General features: G+C 49.4%; 1 long non-coding RNA gene across 1 annotated transcript in view; it reads right to left on the bottom strand.

The window, feature by feature from the left end:
* Positions 1 to 1,307: 1,307 nt before the first annotated feature.
* The window catches only part of LOC143737796 (uncharacterized), a 263,649-nt gene continuing 244,022 nt past the window's right edge, over positions 1,308 to 20,934 (bottom strand). The window contains exon 3 of the long non-coding RNA XR_013203723.1: positions 1,308 to 1,516. This is a non-coding gene — a long non-coding RNA (uncharacterized LOC143737796). The remainder of the gene's footprint in view (positions 1,517 to 20,934) is intronic.

Genomic DNA, 20,934 nt, shown 5'->3' with positions numbered 1-20,934 from the left:
GCATCATTCAACCTGAAGCAAGGACGTAGCGTACACCTTGGTGTAGGGTGTAATTGCTGTGATCTTTGTAAGAGGGGCGGCCTAAGAACTCATTGTGAGTCTTGAAGCTGACTTCTGTCTGATGTAACTGCAAACTATCTTCAGTAAAGTTTTTCTTTAATTTATTATAATTCTGACTCTTGTCTTCAATTGACTGCACTCTTGATCCAGGTCTTCATTCATCATATCTGGTTCTGGGTCTTTAACTGTTGGGATGTCCCTGTTGGTTCTGTTTCTGTTGGTTCTGACCATCCTGCTTGTCTGACATTTATTCTCGCTTCACGATTCGGATTTGATTGCCCTGGACAATGATCCCTGCCTGCCTGACCTCTCTTCTCTGCTGTTCCGATCTTGTCTGGAGCCGTGCAGCTTAAAGGGGTCATGAACTGGATTTTTTAAAGTATTTTATAATGTTTCCTGGGGTGCCCTTATAATGTTAGTATCTTTTTCACATACAAAAATGTCATTAAAATAAAAGGTATTTGTCCTAGCCTGATTTTAGCCTTTGATTTGAACGCTCTGTTTGAAGGGGCGTGTCTGCGGTGAGACTTCAGTGTAAACGCCCACTGCTGTGATTGGCTGAAATGTTTGCATACAAAATAGCTAGTATTACATGTGGAACTCTCTCGAAAACTTTTACTACTTAGTGTTGATTATAGTTATATCTAGATCTAATCCCAATACATGAAAGATGAGCAAATCAGCATTGAGCAGATGACAGTCTGTTGATCGCGTGAATTAAATGATCTCATTATTGCAATGCAATTTCTGCACTCTCATGAATGCTTTCACAAAATAACAATGCAAAAACGAAGTAAATAAATAATACAGAGCTTTGTTGAGCAGTGTAACAGCGTCATCGTTTAATCACAGCGTTCAATCACAATTTAACTACGATTATTTTCATCCTACTAAGAGAAACGATGTAAAGTTGATCGTTTAGTCACAGGCTTGATTTACTGATGCATAACCAAGTATTGAACGAGTTTGAGAGAAAGATAATCTGTTTAGACTTGAATAACTACAAATCAGAAATCACTGATCACAGATCAGGCATTAAAATAAACATTACTTACATGTTTGTGGCATTGCTGGCAGATCCATATTTTAAAAGTCTGTTTGCAAAGCTTGCATCGAAATTTACTGATTTACCAAATAATCCACAGTGAAATGTACCAAATACAACAATGCAACCTCCCAAAGAAAAATCACTTTACTAGCATTAGGATCACTAGTCCTCACTTTTCAGATCCTCACGTTTTATACAACTTCTTGTTTCTGCAAAAATTAGGCTATTGTTCCTGTATTATAGAAGGATTGCCCTATTTCAATTTACACTGGCCAGAGACTAAGGCCCACACATCATTTTCAGTGAGACAACCAGTGTAATACCTTACAGAGTTAAAAAACAAAAACAAAACAAAAAACTCACCGGGTTCTCCATTGCGTCCTCTTCTTCCCCTTTTGCCCGCTGGACCTAGAGCAGGTAAGAAAACATTATTTACATGTTAATAGTATAGAAATTCAAATCATACAATGCACTGCATGTACAATTGCACATAATTAAGGCTTTATCCAATTAATGCTTTTAAAGATGTAGTAAGTGATTTCTGAGAAACACTGTTGATATTTGAAATCAATACCCAAAAAACACACCCCTTCCTTTATTTCTCTGCCCTGAACAATGCTATGCAACACAGGCAGCGATTAACAGTTGTCGCATCAGACAGCTTGCAAAAGCATGGATGAATCAGCTGTGGTTCAACAACAACAGCATGCAACAACAAAAATTGGTTCTGTGAAAGCCGTCACCTTTATTTATATGGAGTGACTATTTGCACTAACTACAAATAGCCTACGTTTTGGCAGAGGCTTTTTACACTAACCCCGCCCACTGACGTATGGTTGGGCCAGACAAAATTACTGAAGACGCTTTATACAACGTTGTGTACAGTTGCCTCTTTATACTGCATATCTTTGGTAAGCAAACCAGTAGTCAGCCAAAATGATATTGCTTTAAATAATGATTTATTGAAGAAAAATAGCTTCCTTTAAATAATAAAATTGTCCTCTTTATATCTATATTATTATCTATAGCATTAGTAAGTAAAATGCAAGTAATTACAAGGTATGTTTGAGAGAGAAGTAGATTAGGGGGTAGTGGTGCCATTTTCCACGATCGGAGCATGTTTGGAGCATGTTGTTATTTACATTGGGGGGGGGGGGGGGGGGGGGGGCTTCATGTACAAAAACTCACTTGTGTTTAGCCCAAAACAATTATGCTTGTTGTATTTTACATTGTGACACCTTTCAAATGACATACGACACATGACTATCTGAGCTGTATGATGTTTTTGACATATTGGTCATTTAACATTTGACAAGTACATAGTACATTATGAACATGTTTGTTTTTTATCAGCAAATAACTCAGCACTACTTAGGAGTTAATCAATTGTGAAGTTTTCAAATTGTGAAGACTCTACGCTTTCAAATGTGTTGATCAAGGAGGTAATTTAAAAAAAAAATATGATTATTATTTTTTTATTAATTTTAAATTGATACCTATTATGTGTTATTCCATTGTTATTTAATTGTTATTCCATTCCATATTCATATTCGGTAATATTATAATGTTTCCATCCACGGCACCATTTGGTTTACGCAAGCGACGACCATGTAACCAGTTCTAATGCAATGCAGGCAAAGGTTCGAGCAAAGCATGCAAACTGTTCTGTCGTTGGCTGCACAGACGAGCATAGAACACTATTGTAAGAGGGGCTGTGAAACATAAGAGGAAGTTCCAGTCTCTTGTAAATGGTTTCAAAGTATTGATGCAGGCATACACGGAAATATGGGACTTTACTGACTTCTTTTATTTATCAGAGCTCATCTCATGAGACACACACTGCCTTCATTCTAGCTTCACCTGCGCACACACTTTTTCTGCACATGTCCCTTTCTTTACACATAACAATAACGGTGCATGTCATTCCCCTATGTAAATAAGCATAAGCAAATCAAATTACCCATTTAGCAAATCAAATTACCCAAATTACAAACAAAATAATCACAAATTAAAATCTCAAATTTTTCCCCCCTTAGAAAAATAAATGTCCTCATTTCAAATATACAAAGAACAAATGTCACTATTTTTTAACAAGAAAACTTCCTAGGCCTTTTAATAACACATCCTGAACGAGTGACCACACCTTCAGATGCCTGCTCCTCAACTACTGGGGAGGCATGCTCAACCAATTGAAGTGGCTGCAGTACAGAATGAGGAACTCGCACCATGCGACCTGAAGGCCTACGTGCATGAGGAACAGAGGAGATTACAGAAGCCCCATTTTCACCAACCAGCGGCCCTCCTGATGACAAAGGGAGAGAACCAGACAAAGCTGTGTATAGCGGTCTCAACCCCTGAACCCTTTTGTCCACATCTTGACCAGCACATGAGTTGAGGGCTGGTTTCTTCCACCTAGACCTGTAAAGCTTTAAGCGTTCATAGTGAGCAACCTTAGGTTCTGCATTTACATTTCTCATGTCCAACACGGTGTAAATAATACCAGCCATGTCCACCGTAACCACCCGAGATGGTCCTATCCATTTTGGTTCAAGTTTCTTTCTTTGTGTAGTTGGATCATTCATCCACACCACGTCACCAACTTTAAAAGGTCTGAATTTCTCATACCTATTGAAGTAGTACTCACGCTTGAGTCTCTGATCATCACTAGTGTTAGGTACTTCTTGAAACACTGTTTCCATACGACTGACAAGAGCTGAACCATACGTCTGCGGAGTGTCCATGGCTCCACCTGAAGGAGAATCAAGCCGTACATGTGCTGGTAAACGAGGTTCACTAACATGAGCCAAGAAGAACGGTGAGTACCCAGTGCTAGAATGAGGTGTAGCAGTAAATGACAGTACAACTGCAGATAATAATTATAATAATAATTCATTACATTTATATAGCGCTTTTCTCTGCACTCAAAGCGCTTTACATTGAAGGGGGAATCTCGTCAACCACCACCAATGTGCAGCATCCACCTGGATGATGCGACAGCAGCCATATAGCGCCAGAACGCCCACCACACACCAGCTTACTGGTGGAAAAAAGACAGAGTGATAAAGCCAATTAGTATATATATGCGGATGATTAAGAGGCCATGATGGACAGAGGCCACTGGGCAAATTGGGCCAGGATGACGGGATTACACCCCTACTCTTTCGAAAGACATCCTGGGATTTTTTTTGTGACCACAGAGAGTCAGGACCTCGGTTTAACGTCTCATCCGACGTACCCGTCACTTTACAGTGTCCCCGTCCCTTTACTGGGGCGTTAGGACCCACACAGACCACAGGGTGAGCGTCCCTGTAAAGATCTCATCTTTGGGTTGCTGTTCCCTTCCTGACCAGCAGGGGGTGCTCTCCTTGAGTCTTCTATGCCATGCTCACTCCAGGCCTACAGATGGCACTTATACTCTGGGTCCTGTTCTCTCCACTCCTGCAGATGGTGCCAACGTCCCTAACCTTGTTCAGCACTCTGCTCGTTAACCCTCATTCTCATCACCTGTGTCTAGCCCTTTATAAGTCTGTTTGTTCCCTGCCTTTGTGTTCAGTCTTGAGACTATGTACTCTGTGTCTCAGTGCTTTGTGATCAGTTCTCAAGTTAAGTTTGTTCTTTATTAAGCCTTTTTGACCCTCGTGTCTATTTTGTTTATCTGTTTAATGGAAGCTCTGCTTTCCTTGTTTATTTGTACTTTGTATTTTTTCTTCAAGTAAAGATTATATTTTTGGAAAGGAACACAGACTTTCTGGATCATTTCTCTTCTGCTTTTGGGTTCAACTGTTGGGGAGATAGCTCAGTGGAAGACACCTTGCACTTGAGCACAGCAGACCCGGGTTCGATCCCCACCTAAGGCAACCCAGTTATAGTCCCCTGCTGGCCTCACTAACACCTCTTCCAGCAGCAACCTGAATTTCTCAGGAGTCTCCCATCCAGGTACTTACCAGGCTCAAGCTTCAGTGGGCAACTTACCTGCTTAGCTTCAGTGGGCAACCAGTCTTGGGCTAGAGGGTGATATGGCTGCTACTAGAACCGTACTGGTCTCACTCGCCATCACAATGACAGAGAACCTTAGCTAACTGATCCTTCAAAGTTCTATTGAACCGTGCTACCATGCCGTTACCATGAGATTGGTAAGGCGTAGTTCTCTTCTTTTGTATGTTTTAATCTCTTACAGATATCCTGCAAAATCTCTGACTCAAACTGACATCCCTGATCAGAGACTAATTCCTCCGGAACACAGTGTTCAGGTATGTACTGTTCACACAACCGTGCCACTGTATCGGCTCTTTAGATCCACCATAGGAAATGCATTGACATATTTAGTTAAATGATCTTGCACTACTAACACATACCTATTACCACTGGACATGACAGGGAGTTCTGTGATATCAGTACAAACTGAAAAGGTCTCACAGCCCTAATAGACTGTAGTGGTGCCCTTCGCTTAGGAACAGGCTTTTTCTGAGACTCACAAGTTTCACACGTTTCACAATGCTGTTCAATGACGCTTCTCATTTCTGGCCAAAAACACAAACTCTGAGCTCTTTTAAGTGTGCGTTCAGCACTGTAATGTCCAGCACAGGGGTCACCATGCAAATAATATAAAGTGTCCTTAATAAAAAACATCAGGAATGACCACCTGATAAGTTTGAGGTTTACCAGGAGAACAATAGGCCGAAAGACACAGCACTCCACCCTTCAACACCATACGTGGAACTTGCCACCAAAGCTGTCTCAATTTCCATTTTACCTGCCTATGATTTTTCTCCTTATAGTGGACTTCATATAGTGGATTTTTCTCCTTATAGTGGACTTCATGGGGTAACAAACGGTCCAAGGTCCAAATGACAGTTTCAGTGCAGCTTCAAATGGCTTTAAACAACACCAGACGGTGCACAAGGGTCTTATCTTGCTAAACAATTTGTTATTTGTTTATGTTCTATGATAAAATACTTTCTCTCAAAACTTTTTTTTAAGTCTCAAATATTATTTTTTAGCTATTGGTAGGTAAACTTGTTCACTCAAATATTCTTTTTTCTCTCATGAAATGCTTTTTCAGTGTGATAACTTTTTCTCTCAAACTTTTTTTCTTTCTCAGATCATTTACTTTCTCGCATGTAATAAAGACACATTTCTAGCTCCATAAATTTCCACTATCTGGGCAATAATTATAAAGTTTTAATCAATTAGAGATGGTAACAATCTACCTGGAAGTAGATCATATTGAGGACTATAAGAGGTCTATATTGGCCCCGCACACACTAATGGGGGAGGGTTTGAGTTGCCAAACAAACTGAAAGGATCAAAGTTGGAGAATTGTAGATGCTAGTTGGGTCTATGGTCACTGATCACTACTTGTTTGGAAAGGTTGCAATAAAAGAAGATTTTTTTTCTTTAATTAAAGGTTTGATTTGTGTGAATATTTTATAATTGTCACGGTGTGGGTTCATGTCTTGTTCCTGTCTGTCTTGTGTTCCCCCCATTATTGTGTATTTGGTTTAGTCCCGTCTAGTTTTCCCGCTCCTCGTTTGTGTTCATGTTTACCACCTGTGTTAGTTAATTTACCCAGCTGTGTCTTGTTTCACTCATCCGTTCCCCTGTATTTAAACCCTGTGTTTTAGTTCAGTCCTTGTGAGTTCTTAATGTTGTAATGTTTGCTCTTGTGTGTTCCTAGTTTCCTTGTTCTGTGTACTGAGTACCGTATTCTGAGTTTTCCTTGGATCACCTGCTTGTTGGATTATTAAAGTGCTTGCGATTGGATTCACTCTCTGTAGTGATGGCAAAATGAGGCTTCCTGAACCACTGAGACCTCGCAGCCCATTGCTTTCCCCAAAGGTTCATTACTCGAAGCTTAATTCAGCATTGCTCACTAGTGACACCTAGCTACTGTGCAAAGAAGTAGCAGACAAATTAATTAATTCTGAACCAATGACCTGAGCAGACTTAAACCCCCCCACCCACCCAAACACACACACGTTGTTTTATTTACTTATTTATTTTCTTCTCACTATTAAAGTCTGTAACCTTTCATTTGCAATAATAAAAGTCCTGAGCAGACATTTGTCCATTGCCTGGGTATAAAATAAAATATGTATCTTTCTCTGTCTGAATTTACTTGTGCAGAGACAACTGTCACTTACATAGTTAATTAATTATTCAGAAATTGTTTGGATAGTGACAGTATGAACAACAAAAGTGACACTGTGTTGAGTGCAGTGCTTATGGTGGAGTGAGTGTAATAAAGTAAACTGCAACAGAATAGTCTGGGGTGGAAAAAGTTAAGATTGTTTTTGGGGTGTTTTGTGCAGTGAACTGTTTCTAGTTTAAGTGCAGTGTTGTGCTTATGGGACTGGGATATAGAGGAGCAAACTGCAACACTAGAGTTTGGGGTGGGTGAAGGAAGGATTACAATAGATTTTTATTGAGAAACAAAACAATTTTCAAGTGTGTTGGGGTTTAGACGATTCCTCTTCTTGGACAAAACCTCTCCAGTCTTGGAAAATATCCTTTCACAAGGAACAGAGGATGCAGGGGAACATAAAAATGCCAGTGCCAGCTGGTATAAATGAAGATACTGATGCTTGTGTTGAGGCAAGACAGGGGAGGATCTCCTCTTTCTTGCGGCTCCATTACCAGGAAAAAGGAAGATTCGCAAAAAGCAAACAAATCCAAAAGGGCGATCCAAAACAATAAGCAGTCCAGTCCAGATCGGAAAATCCAAAGCAATCCAAATAATCTTATCTAATTAATATAACAAGATTATAATATAGCTACTATAATTAATAATAACAATATACTATAAGTATTCTAGCTTGATATAATGTAATAATATACAGCCCTAACAACACATAAGACACAATAACGACAATGACAATGAGAATTCTCTAACTCTCTGACTCTGACACTGACTACTACAACTGCGTCTGCTACTCCTGACAACACCCACAAGGTGGCGCGAGTTTCGACACTCAAACCGAACCGATGACGTTTCCACACAAACCGAGGCCTCGTTTGTCATTAGTCACGTGATTTCCACGTTAACAACACAAGCCTCGAATCGCAGCTTCATCTGGCACGCCCATTTTTTCTCGACACAAGCTCCGATGCCTCGGTTCAAATGTAACATCACTAACTCTCTGCTTCATTCCTGCCACATCGTAACAGAAGAACTCACCAAACCGATGAATCCAGCAGCACTGATTATGTGTCTTCGTCAGGGAGACCGGCCAATAGAGGAGTATATAAGAGACTTTGTTGAACTGGCAAATGAAACTTCAATGGACTCTTTGTGCCTTATGATATTCTTTAGAAGTGGACTATCTGAGCCATTCGGGTCAGTCATGCCACTGCACGATCCTCAATGGACTTTAGAGTTTTATATCGATTTGGCCTTGTTACTGTGTGGCTCAACCATTACTGTGGGTTTGGCAGACACGGAGCCCTGCAACCACACAGTACCCACCAAGCCTGAGCTTCACGTCAGCAACGAAGAGCCAGAGACCGTCCAGCCAGAGACCGTCCAGCCAGAGACCGTCCAGCCAGAGACCGTCCAGCCAGAGACCGTCCAGCCAGAGACTGTCCAGCCAGAGACTGTCCAGCCAGAGACCGTCCAGCCAGAGACCGTCCAGCACAGCGCCCTCACCGCTGGTCCCGTCCAGCACAGAGCCTTCACCGCTGGTCCCGTCCAGCACAGAGCCTTCACCGCTGGTCCCGTCCAGCACAGAGCCTTCACCGCTGGTCCCGTCCAGCACAGAGCCTTCACCGCTGGTCCCGTCCAGCACAGAGCCTTCACCGCTGGTCCCGTCCAGCACAGAGCCTTCACCGCTGGTCCCGTCCAGCACAGAGCCTTCACCGCTGGTCCCGTCCAGCACAGAGCCCTCACGGCTGGTCCCGTCCAGCACAGAGCCCTCACGGCTGGTCCCGTCCAGCACAGAGCCCTCACTGCTGGTCCCGTCCAGCACAGAGCCCTCACCGCTGGTCCCGTCCAGCACAGAGCCCTCACCGCTGGTCCCGTCCAGCACAGCGCCCTCACCGCTGGTCCCGTCCAACACAGCGCCCTCACTGCTGGTCCCGTCCAGCACAGAGCCTTCACCGCTGGTCCCGTCCAGCACAGAGCCTTCACCGCTGGTCCCGTCCAGCACAGAGCCTTCGCCGCTGGTCCTGTCCAGCACAGAGCCTTCACCGCTGGTCCCGTCCAGCACAGAGCCTTCGCCGCTGGTCCCGTCCAGCACAGAGCCCTCTCGGCTGGTCCCGTCCAGCACAGAGCCCTCACCGCTGGTCCCGTCCAGCACAGAGCCCTCACCGCTGGTCCCGTCCAGCACAGCGCCCTCACCGCTGGTCCCGTCCAGCACAGCGCCCTCACCGCTGGTTCCGTCCAGCCCAGCTGTCTCGCTCTCGGAGACGGAGGAGGAAGAGGACTTCCCGCGTCCCGCAATGCCTGGAAGTCCTCCCTGTACTTCGTTACAGCCCAAAGTCCTCGCCGCTGGTCCCGTCCAGTCCAGAGTCTGTTCAAGTCACATCTGCCGATCCAGAGACTGTTCAGGTCACGTCTGCCAATCCAGAGACTGTTCAGGTCACGTCTGCCGATCCAGAGACTGTTCAGGTCACGTCTGCCGATCCAGAGACTGTTCAGGTCACGTCTGCCGATCCAGAGACTGTTCAGGTCACGTCTGCCGATCCAGAGACTGTTCAGGTCACGTCTGCCGATCCAGAGACTGTTCAGGTCACGTCTGCCGATCCAGAGACTGTTCACGTCACTTCCTCCGAGCCAGTGTCTACGGACAAGATGGCCGCCTCCGAGTCAGTGTCTACGGACAAGATGGCCGAACCAGAGACTGTTCACATCACTTCTGCTGATCCAGAGACTGTGTGTGTTGTCCGTTCCTGAGCCCGAGCCAGTGTGTGTGTTGTCCATTCCTGAGCCCGAGCCAGTGTGTGTGTTGTCCGTTTCTGAGCCCGAGCCAGTGTGTGTGTTGTCTGTTTCTGAGCCCGAGCCAGTGTGTGTGTTGTCTGTTCCTGTTCCTGAGCCAGTGTGTGTGTTGTCTGTTCCTGTTCCTGAGCCAGTGTGTGTGTTGTCTGTTCCTGTTCCTGACCCCATTGTGTGTGTTGTCTGTTTCTGAGCCCGAGCCAGTGTGTGTGTTGTCTGTTTCTGAGCCCGAGCCAGTGTGTGTGTTGTCTGTTTCTGAGCCCGAGCCAGATTGTGTGTTGTCTGTTTCTGAGCCCGAGCCAGAGCCAGTGTGTGTGTTGTCTGTTTCTGAGCCCGAGCCAGTGTGTGTGTTGTCTGTTCCTGTTCCTGAGCCGGTGTCTGCTGTTCCTGAGCCAGTGTCTGCTGTTCCTGCGTCTGAGTCACCGCCCTGGCCGCCCGAGGGGTCGTCGCCGCCCTGGCCGCCCGAGGGGTCGTCGCCGCCCTGGCCGCCCGAGGGGTCGTTAATTTAGTTAATTTACCCAGCTGTGTCTTGTTTCACTCATCCGTTCCCCTGTATTTAAACCCTGTGTTTTAGTTCAGTCCTTGTGAGTTCTTAATGTTGTAATGTTTGCTCTTGTGTGTTCCTAGTTTCCTTGTTCTGTGTACTGAGTACCGTATTCTGAGTTTTCCTTGGATCACCTGCTTGTTGGATTATTAAAGTGCTTGCGATTGGATTCACTCTCTGCTTCATTCCTGCCACATCGTAACAATAATGAGTTTTACTCATATTTACCAAGGGTGCTAATATTTGTGGAGGCCACTGTATATGTGTGTGTTTTTTTTTTTGGTTGTTTTTTTATTTTTTATTTTTGCTCATTGGTTTAAACAACTGTGATGTATTGTTCTCTTTTAAAATGTTTGATTTTAAAACTCTGATATCCTGTTTTATGTGAATATTCCCAAACTCTCTGACAATGCGATCTCTATGGGTCATGCAATGAAATTTTTTATAAAAACACACAGGAAAAAAAACATGTCTGTATTAAAGGAAAAATTATTGATAAACATATTTGGAATGGAATTAAATAACAAGTAGTTTGGTTGTCTTGTTCATTATATTTATTTTCATGTAAGAGCAACAGAACGTCTCGGTTACGTATGTAACCCTCGTTCCCTGAGTAGGGAACGGAGACGTTACGTCGGATGACGACGAATGGGGTTTCGCTTAGAAAGCCTATCAACTTCGAGTATTACAAAACGAGCCAATGGCAAAGAAATGCCATGGGTCTGCGGAATTTGCATGACGTAACTCCGCCCCACCTCGTGGGTATAAAAGGAGGACGCCGGCAACAGGCAGATATGTTTCTTCGCTGAGGAGCCAAGACTGAGCTCAGGCGATCCCCGCGGTACAGCGGAAAGTGGCAGGCAGACATAACGTCTCCGTTCCCTACTCAGGGAACGAGGGTTACATACGTAACCGAGACGTTCCCTTTCATTGTCACTCCGAGTTACGTCGGATGACGACGAATGGGGTTACCAGTCTAATCACGCCACCTTCTCAGCTGTCTTCCAGTACCCTGCGTAAATCTGAGATCCCTGTCGTGAGACTGGCACGGACGAAGGACTCCTATTTAGCACAGGAATACCAAGGTACACTGGGGAGCATATCCCAAAGTTTAGGGGAAATATGCAATTACTGCCAACCCAGAGGGGGGGACTTAGAGAATACACATATGACCCGAAGGAGAACTATGGAGAACACTGGGGTGTCCACCCGCAGGTGTAATATTTCAACCCCAGGGGTGGCAACGTGGCTTGCCAAGGGAAAGACACATGCTCAAAGAGGCTTACAGTGGAAATACACATGTGGGGGTCGCTCAGAGGAGGGACCATGCACACAGGAGGCACCTAGCTGACGCGCAGGCAATAGACACTTGCACCGACGTCAGGAGTGCTGGAGGAGCTTAGGGCTTTCGGGGAAGCTCACCTGTGGAGAATATCGCACGTATCCAGTCCGTGGAGTGGAATGGCGAGCAAGCGAAGACACCTGAGCGGGTCCGGTACTAGCTGGTTGAAGCGAGTACACGAGAGGACACTGGCTCCACTCAGAGATTATAGAATCTGGTGAATGTGTTAGGTGTCGCCCAGCCTGCAGCTCTGCAGATGTCTGTTAGCGAGGCGCAATGCGCTAGAGCCCAAGAGGATGCCACACTCCGGGTGGAGTGGGCAGTCACACCAAGGGGGCACGGTCGACCTTGCTGCTGGTATGCCAAAGCAATGGCGTCCACTATCCAGTGATAGCCTTTCCCTTCAGCTTCCCACCATAACAGACAAAGAGCTGGTCTGAGGTCCTGAAACACTGCGTTCTGTCTACATAGGCGCGGAGAGCGCGTACTGGACAGAGCAGTGCCAAGGCTGGGTCTGCCTCCTCCAGGGGCAGCGCTTGCAGGTTCACCACCTGGTCCCGGAAGGGAGTGGTAGGAACCTTGGGCAAGTATCCAGGCCGGGGTCTCAGGATCACGTGAGAGTAAGCCGGCCCGAACTCCAGGCACGCTTCGTCAACGGAGGATGCGTGCAGGTCCCCTACCCTCTTGATGGAGGCCAGTGCAACCAGGAGCGCTGTCTTCATTGACAGGAACTTAAGCTCAACTGATTGTAGAGGCTCAAAGGGAGCACTCTGCAGGGCAGATAGAACCACTGAGAGGTCCCAAGAGGGAACGAGAGGAGGGCGAGGAGGATTTAGTCTCCTCGCTCCTCTCAGGAACCTGACGATCAGGTCGTGCCTCCCCAACGACTTACCTTCAACAAAGTCATGCTGTGCGGCAATGGCGGCGACATAGAATTTTAGGGTGGAGGGAGACAGCTTTCGCTCCAACCCATCTTGTAGGAAGGAAAGCACGACACTGATCGAACATCTCCGGGGGTCTTCTCGGTGAGAAGAGCACCAGTTGACGAAGAGGTTCCACTTCAACGCATAGAGATGCCTCGTGGACGAAGCTCTAGCGGAAGTGGTGGTAGGGTACTCAAACCTACCTCGTCCCATCCAGGAGCCACACGTGTAGGTTCCAAAGATCGGGACGAGGGTGCCACAGGGTGCCCCTTCCCTGAGAAAGGAGGTCCTTCCTCAGAGTAATGGGCCAAGGAGGTGCTGTCGCGAGGAGTACAAGTTCGGAGAACCAGGTCCGGGTGGGCCAGTACGGCTCGACCAGAATGACCTGCTCCTCGTCCTCCCTGACCTTGCGCAGGGTCTGCGCAAGAAGGCTCACTGGGGGAAACGCATATTTGCGGCCCCGCGGCCAGCTGTGCGCCAGTGCATCCGTGCCGAGCGTGCCCTCGGTCAGGTAATAGAACAGGGCACAATGGGTCGAGTCGTGAGAGGCAAACAGATCTATCTGAGCGTCCCCGAACTGGTCCCAAATCAGCTGAACCGACTGGGGATGGAGTCGCCAATCTCCCGGGAGGGGCTGAAGCCGTGAGAGCTCGTCGGCTGCACAGTTCAGGGCTCTGGGGATATAAATGGCATGAAGCGACCTCAGGTGCTTCTGACTCCAAATGAGGAGGTGGCGGGCGAGTATTGCGACATACGGCGGGAACGCATACCACCTTGATGGTTGATGTACGCTACGGTGGCGGTATTGTCTGAACGGAGTAGTACGTGTTGGTTCTTGAGCACGGCCCGGAAGCAGCGCAGAGCAAGACGTACAGCCAGCAACTCGAGGCAATTGACGTGCCATAGCCGCTGGGGTCCTGTCCAGGAGCCCGCAGCGGCACGTCCATTGCACATGACACCCCAGCCCGTGGCGGAGGCATCTGTTGTTACAACAAGATGCTGTGAAGCTCGTTCCAGGGGGACACCCGCCCTGAGGAAACTGAGGTTCGACCACGGGGTCAAGGTCTGACGGCAGGTCGGAGGAACTGGTACTCGGAGGGTGCCGCGTTGCCATGCCCACCTCGGGACTCGGTCGCGGAGCCAAAGCTGAAGCGGTCTCATATGAGGCAATCCGAGCGGATTCCATATGCCCCAGGAGCCTCTGAAAAAGTTTCAGTGGAACCGCACTCTTGCCCTCGAACTGTCTCAGGCAAGTCAGCAGTGACTGTGCGCGCTCGCTCGTAAGCTGCGCGGACATGGCGACCGAGTCGATGTCCATACCGACGAAAGAGATCCTCTGCACGGGGCAAAGTTTGCACTTCTCCCAGTTGACCCGAAGGCCCAGACGGGCTAGGTGCCGGACCACAAGGTCCCTGTGTTCGCAAACCTGGTCTCGAGAGTGAGCTAGGATCAGCCAGTCGTCGAGATAGTTCAGGATGCGGACCCCGTGTTCCCGAAGGGGAACAAGGGCAGCCTCGACGACATTCGTGAAGACGCGTGGAGACAGGGCTAGCCCGAAAGGGAGAACCGCGTACTGATATGCCTGTCCCTCGAAAGCAAACCGTAGGAACGGTCTGTGTCGAGGAAGAATGGAGACATGAAAGTAGGCGTCCTTCAGGTCGATTGCTGCAAACCAATCCTGGGGCCACACACATTCGAAAATGCGTTTGGCCGTGAGCATCTTGAACGGCAGCCTGTGAAGGGAGCGGTTCAGAACGCGCAGGTCCAGGATTGGCCGTAACCCGCCGGTTTTCTTCGGGACAATGAAGTACGGGCTGTAGAAGCCGGACCTCATTTCGGCTGGAGGGACAGTCTCGATCGCACCCTTCGCCAGCAGGGTGGCAACCTCCGCTCTCATGATAGAGGCATTGCCACCGACCATAGTGGAGCGGACTCCCCTGAAGCGGGGAGGAGACCGCGCGAACTGAATCGCGTAGCCGAGCCTGATCGTTCGCGCGACCCAGCGGGACAGGTTGGGAAGCTCTAGCCAGGCTCCCAAGAACTGTACCAGCGGGGTCATACGAACCACAGACTTCCCACCGGTGGTGCAGCAAGGCGGAATGACTGGCCCAGATGTGGACGGCATAGCGGCCCGGTGTGGGTGCACAGTCATTGACCGCGCCCTGACAGAGGAGACCAGGGAAGGACGAACGTTCCGGGGCGGTCTGCTCTGCCAGGGGGCTGGCGACAGAGGATGATGAGAGCAGCACGGTCCGGGGACGGCGCGCACTGTCATCCGGCTCTGGAACAGAGGAGGACGAGGGGTGCACGGCCCGGGGGCAGCGCACCGTGTCGTCCGAGACTTCTGTGTGCTCAGGGATGGAAATGTCACTTCTTACTTTAACCACATTAGGGTGCTGCCCACCCGTGGGTGAGCAGCGGGGAGTGGAGAACAAAAGATTCTCCCCCGGCCCTCCACCGGGGGAACGAGTGGTCCTGCTACCATCTCCTGAGAAGTGAATTTCAACATCCCTGAGCAGCCCGTCTCAGGAGCGCCGCTTGGCCCGGCGTTTAGCGGGGGGCGGGGCTGGAGAGGGCTGGGGCGCCTTCTTACGGCTTCCTCCGCGACCGGGCCCGGGTGGAGGCTGCTGCTGGGGCCGGGCGGGAGGGGCGGCAGCCGTAGGTGGGCGCCCTCGGAGGCGAACAGACTGAGGGTTCTGCCCGGTCGGCCGGGGGGTCGCAGCAGCGGGCCGTCGGGGCAGAATGTGTTTAATGGCCTCAGTCTGTTTCTGGGCGGTGGAAAACTGTTGGGCAAAATCCTCCACCGCACCGCCGAATAGGCTGGCCTGGGACATGGGGGTGTCGAGCAGACGGGACCGCTCAGCATCCCGCATGTCAGCCAGGTTCAGCCAAAGATGTCTCTCCTGGACCACAGCCGTGGACATCACCAGTCCCAGGGAGCGTGCGGTCACCTTCGTCGGCCCGCAGGGCGAGGTCGGTGGCGGCGCACAGCTCATCAAAGAGCCCTGGGTCCGTCCTACCCTCGTGCATGTCCTTTAGCATCTAGGCCTGGTAGACCTGCAGAGTGGCCATGGCATGCAAAGAGGCAGCCGCCTGTCCCGCCGCTCTGTAGGACTTCGCCACTAGGGTAGACGAAAACCTACAGGCTTTGGATGGGTGCTTAGGTTCGCCACGAGAAGAAGCACTCTGAGGACACAACTGCATCGCAACAGAGCGTTCAACCAGGGGGAGCCCAGTTTACCCACGGGCAGCTGCCCCATAGAGGGTAGGAAAGGCGGATGAAACCAGCGAGCGTTCACGGGAAGACATGGGAGTCTTCCAGGACTTCGAGATTTCATCATGCACATCCGGGAAGAATGGTATTGGGGCAGGCTGAGGACGGGAAGCCGCAGCTGCACCCAAATACCAATCGTCCAGCCGTGAGCGCTCGGGACAGGGCGGAGGGGTCCACTCTAAACCGATGCTCGCGGCCGCCCGGGAAAGCATGGCCGTCATCTCTGGATCAGACTGAGCCACAGCCGTATTCACACCAGAAGGTGGCAGCTGTGACGAGTCGTCACTTCCAGATGAATCAGACCCGCCTTGTGATGCTGTGATTGACATCGTGTCTTCATCTGGAGCGCCAAAGGAAACCCGCGGGACATCAAACGACGGTCCCGCGGGAATCCCCTGAACGCTCGCGGGTTGCAACACTGGTGAAGATGCTGTGGGGCACGGACAAATAGTCTGCGCTTTGTTCCACACAGTCACCGTCAGATCACCCTGGCCACCAGCCGAAGTAGAGCCTCTCGAGGAGGCGCTAGATCGGGGTGTGGATGAGGGGACTCTCACTCTTGCGAGAACATTGAGTCTCGATCTAAGTGTCGCGATGGTCATGTTCCCACAGAGAGAACATGACTCATCCACGAGCGCTGCTCTAGCGTGATTAAAGCCCAAACACACTAGACAACGCTCGTGCCCATCAGAATCAGACACAAGCCGACCGCAACCAGAAGTGCACGGGCGAGGCATCTTTAAAAAGACGTGCCGCGTGCAAGCTCTTTTTGTGAGAGAAACTCAGTGCTGAAGCGAAAACATATCTGCCTGTTGCCGGCGTCCTCCTTTTATACCCACGAGGTGGGGCGGCAAATTCCGCAGACCCATGGCATTTCTTTGCCATTGGCTCATTTTGTAATACTTGAAGTTGATAGGCTTTCTAAGCAAAACCCCATTCGTCGCCATCCGACGTAACTCGGAGTGACAACGAAAGGGAACTTAAATTCTCGACGGGAGAATTTACTCGACGGGTAGCTGGCTGAGCAAATTCAGCATCACTGAAGATTAAACATTAAAAAATATGCAAGTTTACCTAGCATGGTGGCTAATTAATAATTGGCTTTACTAGCGTTTAGCAAGCTAATAATATAATACACAATCATTCATAAATATGAGTGCTATTTTTAATGTTTAATCTTCAGTGATGCTGAACTTGCTCAGCCAGCTAACATCCAGTTGTATGTGTCATCATCTTACCCAAACATTGTGTCCGTGCTCAAATTAGAGCTTAGATCGGGCCCAAAAAAATGAAGCCCGACCCTACCCGTGCCCGTGCACGTTTTGTCCGAGCCCGGCCCGACACATTAATCATACCGAAAGCACCTTCGCCTGCAGGGAGGGCACTTCCATATTATAGAAACTCATAAATGTGGAAGGCGAGGACCAGCCAGCCGCATCACAAATATCACTAATGGGAATGCCAGATGACCAAGCCCATGACGGGGCCATACCTCTGGTCGAATGGGCCTTGATACCTATAGGGCAAACTTGACCCGCTGCAGTATAAGCCATAGAAATAGCATCCACTATCCATCTAGACAGTCTTTGCTTAGTGACTGGATCTCCCTTGGATCTACCACCAAAGCAGACAAAAAGCTGTTCTGATTGTCTAAAAGACGCAGAACGCTCTAGATAGATTCTCAGCGCTCTGACAGGGCAGAGAAGATTAACCTCTCCATCTTCTGCAGAAGGAGGGAGGGCTGATAAAGTCACCACCTGTGCTCTGAAGGGTGTTGAGAGCAATTTAGGAACGTAATCATGTCTGGGCTTGAGGATGACTCTGAAGCCATCTGGACCCAACTCCAAACATGCAGGGCTCACAGAGAACGCCTGCAGATCTCCCACTCGCTTGATAGATACCAGCGTCATAAGGAGAGCGGTCTTCAGCGAGAGGGGTTTAAGATCAACCGATTGGAGCGCTTCGAAAGGCGGACCTTTCAGAGCCCCCAGGACCGTGGAAAGGTCCCAAGGCGGCACAGTTGGAGGTCTGGAGGGGTTCATTCTCCTCGCACCTTTCAGGAATCTTACGACCAGGTCATTTCTTCCCAGTGACTGGCCAGCCGTCAGAACATGATGTGCTGCTATGGCTGCCACATACACTTTGAGCATGGACGGGGAGCGACCCGTGTCCAGCAGCTCCTGTAAGAATGAAAGAACCACAGATATCTCACATTTGATTTCCTCAGTGGGACAGGCCATGGGATTGTGTCAGATAACTGAACCAGTTCTGGGAACCACGGTCTGGTTTTCCAGAGAGGGGCCACCAGAAGGACTGGGCACCCGCTCTCTCTGACCCGTTTGATGACTTGTGGAATCATCGAGACGGGGGGAAAGGCATAAAGAGGACGGTTGGGCCAGACATGGGCCAGCGCGTCCCTGTTCTTCGAGAAGACCACTTTGCAGTGGGTGTTGATTCTCGAGGCGAAAATGTCTATTTCGGCCTCGCCAAACACCTTCCATATCAGACTGATAGTCTGAGGGTTCATGGACCACTCGCCGAGGGGAGTGTTAACCCGTGAAAGCATATCCGCACCCACATTCTGGACGCCAGGGATATGCGCTGCTCTCAGAGAGCTCAGGTTGGTTTGTGCCCATAAGAGGAGGTCTCTCGCCATCGCCTAAGACGTGGTGACCTCTGAGGTTCGGCAGAAATGCCTTCAGGGCCAACCCAACTGCTTTCATCACCAGACAGTTGATATGTAAGCTCTGCTCCGTGCTCGACCAGAGGCACGGATGCAGGCATGCCCTCGTGCAGCGCTCCCCAACCCAGGTTGGACGCATCTGTAAGAACCACTTTCCTCCTGGAAATTGTTCTAATTGTCACCCCCTCGTGGTACCAGTTCTGAGCCCGCCAGGGAACCAGGGTTCTTAAACAACCGTGACTCACCATAATGCGTAAGCTGCCTGACTGCCATGCGTGAGTTGGCACACGGCGTTTCAGCCAATGCTGCAGCGGGCGCATACGCAGTAATCCCATGCGGAGTATTGGCGATGCTGCTGCCATGAGACCAAGCAGTTTCTGAAATTTCTTCAGTGGGGTGCGCTCGCGCGCTCTGAAAGTGCCTGCAAGCGCTCGCTCTCTGTTGTGAGTCACGCTGTCATAGCTCTCGAGTCTAAAACTGTGCCCAGAAAGATCACGCTCTGGCTGGGGGTTAGTTTGCTTTTTGAAACATTGATTGTGAAACCCAGGCATTTTAGATGGCCGAGAATCAAATCCCTGTGAGCTAATAGCTCGATTCTCGACTGTGCCAGCACCAGCCAGTCGTCGAGCTAATTTAACACGCTCACTCCCTGATGTCTCAGAGGAGAAAGCGCTGCATCCACCACACTTCGTGAATGTCCGGGGTGCCAACGATAGACCGAACGGCAGAACGGTGTATTGATAAGCCTGGCCCTCGAAGGCAAATCTCAAGAATGGCCTGTGACGAGGATTTATTTGAATGTGAAAGTAAGCATCTTTTAGATCCATTGTGACAAACCAATCCCCCGGGCGCACTTGCTCGAGGATATGTTTGATAGTTAACATTTTGAACGGCCGTCTCATGAGAACTTTGTTCAAATGTCTCAAATCTAGAATGGGTCTGCGACCGCCGTCTTTTTCCGGAATCAGAAAATAGCGGCTGTAAAAACGCATATGTTTTAGCGCGGGGGGGGGACTAATTCTATCGCCCCTTTTCCTAATAGATTCTGTACTTCGGTGCGAAGCACGTGACCCAGTCTCGAGAACCGCCTGAAATTTCCGGGGGTCTGCAAGCGAATTGGAGCGAGTAACCTCGCTTTATAGTGTTTATGACCCAACTGGACACATCAGGGATAGCTTGCCAGGCTAGAATCCGTGTGGCTAGGGACTGATTGACACACTGATTGGGACTGGTCGCCTAACGTAGGGGGACCTGATACCCTTATATTGTGATTTTTGCACACATTGAGTGTTGGACTGACTGTACAAGCATTTTTGTGTGGGGAAGTCAGTGTTACAACAGGGGAGGGGCCGCCTAGTGAAGGGGGACCGTAAACCCATGTGTTGTGCTTGGTCTGCGAGCGAATTGGAGCGAGTAGCCTCGCTTTATAGTGTTTATGACCCAACTCAACACCTCGGGGATAGCTTGCCAGGCTAGAACCCGTGTGGCTAGGGCTTGACACACTGATTAAGACGAGCCGCCTAACATAGGGGGACCTGATACCCTTATATTGTGATTTGTGCACACATTGAATGTTGGACTGACTGCACAAGCATTTGCATGTGGGGAAGTCAGTGTTACACCAGGGGAGGGGCCGCCTAGTGAAGGGGGACTGTGAACCCATGTGTTGTGCTTGTATGCTTTATTTGGGTCGCTGTGGAAACGCGCTCACTGCTGCGGGCCTGTTTACAATAATAAAATCCCCAGCCGCCTGAACTGAACTGGGGGCTGTGGGAAGTTTTGCTGGCTTCTTTGAGGGTGGTCCGGCAAGCACGGGACACGCGCCCTCTCTTTCATTTGCGTGCCATGGACGACTTCGGCGGGAAGCACTCGGCTGGCGTTGGGCATCAGCCGCAGGGCGGGGCTGAGAGGCCTGTTTCGTCGGCTTTGCTGGTCGGCGCCAGCTAGCACGGTTAGTTCCACTCGAGCTCGAGGTCCGCGACGGCCTGTGTTAGGATCTGAAGCATATCAGCGTCGGAGTTAGTCCTGCCTTGCTGGGTCCGCCGAAGGAGACGAGGCCCGCCACGTGGTGGTGGTGGGGGGGGGGGGGGGGGGGGGGGCTGATCTCCCTCTTACAGGACCGGAGATGACT

This window comes from Siphateles boraxobius, unplaced genomic scaffold, assembly GCF_051911475.1.
Source record: "Siphateles boraxobius isolate OS27281-9 unplaced genomic scaffold, OSU_SipBor_1 130, whole genome shotgun sequence".
Taxonomy (NCBI): Eukaryota; Metazoa; Chordata; class Actinopteri; order Cypriniformes; family Leuciscidae; genus Siphateles; species Siphateles boraxobius.
The sequence above is the reverse complement of the archived record's forward strand: the minus strand, read 5'-3'. Positions and strand labels throughout refer to the sequence as shown.